The sequence below is a fragment of the Bactrocera latifrons genome, unplaced genomic scaffold, assembly GCF_001853355.1.
Source record: "Bactrocera latifrons isolate USDA-ARS-PBARC rearing strain unplaced genomic scaffold, ASM185335v1 scaffold_762, whole genome shotgun sequence".
In the NCBI taxonomy this organism is placed as follows: Eukaryota; Metazoa; Arthropoda; class Insecta; order Diptera; family Tephritidae; genus Bactrocera; species Bactrocera latifrons.
The window spans coordinates 35,421-36,746 of record NW_017537448.1 but is presented as its reverse complement, the minus strand read 5'-3'; the positions used below and the strand labels follow the sequence as shown (position 1 = coordinate 36,746).

General features: G+C 43.6%; 1 protein-coding gene across 1 annotated transcript in view; it reads left to right on the top strand.

Annotated features, from left to right (window-relative positions):
- The window catches only part of LOC108976442, a gene marked incomplete at its 3' end in the record, with an annotated part of 36,215 nt that overhangs the window by 16,326 nt on the left and 18,563 nt on the right, over nt 1-1,326 (top strand). The gene's annotated exons all lie outside the window — the stretch shown is intronic.

The window sequence follows — 1,326 nt, the reverse complement described above, 5'->3', positions numbered from 1 at the left end:
TGGCGCCACGTAGCGAAAAGAAGAAACGACTGGCGCGCTGTTGTTAACTCGGCTATAATCGCGTAAGCGGTGTCTACGCCAATCAAGAAGAAGAAGACTACGATAAAGCCAAAAATACATCTGAAGCCGTCAATAAAATTTRTGCAGTTTATGGACCCGATGCAGTTTCCATTTCCACCGCACAACGATGGTTTCGTTCCGGTGTAGAGGTGGTCGAAGATGCGCCACGCTCCGCAAGGCCTGTCGTCGAAAATTGCGATAAAATCGCTGAATTGGTCGAAAAAGACCGGCATAGTAGCAGCCGTAGCATCGGTCAAGATCTGGGCATGAGTCATCAAACCGTTACAAAATAAAAAAAAATAAATAAAAAATGCAGCAAGCCTTTTTTAGCAACCTAATATATTAATAGACTCTGGTGCTATAAGTAATTATATAAAAAAAGATTGTCCATATGAGTAAATAATTTATTTAAATAAAGAAGTAATAACGAACGAAAAGATTTCGATGTTATATTAGGAGAACATGCACTAAGGAAATCTGTATCTCGTACTGCTCATCGTTAGATCGAATGCCATATTTGCCGTGGCCAACGCGCAAAGGGCCGTAAATCTTTCACAGAACTGTTTTCYCGAAAACTCGCAACGTCGACTCATCAGTTGTTGTCATCGTCCAAGCCTCTGCACCATATAGCAGGACGGGTAATATGAGTGACTTATAGAGTTTGGTTTTTGTTTGTCGAGAGAGGACTTTGCTTTTCAATTGCCTACTCAGTCCGAAGTAGCACCTGTTGGCAAGAGATATCCTGCGTTGGATTTCCAGGCTGASATTATTGGTGGTGTTTACGCTGGTTTCAAGATAGACGAAATTATCTACCATTTCAAAGTTATGACTGTGAACAGTGACGGGAGCGCCAAGTCGAGAGTRCGACGACTGTTTGTTTGATGAACAGAACTAACGGCGCGGGTGTTGAGGCCGATGATATCAATATAATCGGCACACGCCAGCAGCTGTACACKCTTATAGAAGATGGTACGTTCTGCAGCTCGAACTATTTTCTACAGAAGTAGGGTGAAAAAGTCGCATGATAAGGAATCYCCTTGTCTGAAACCTCGTYTGTTATCAAACGGCTCAGTATCAAACGGCTCGGTATAAGTTTTGCAGGGATACCAAATTCAGACATCGCGGCATAGAGGCAGTGTCGAAAGCAGCTCTGAAATCGTCGAAGAGGTGGCGGGTGTCGATTTTCCTTTCGCGGGCCTTTTCCAAGACTCGGCGCATGGTGAATATCTGGTCGGTTGTTGATTTTTCAGGTCTAAAGTCACACTG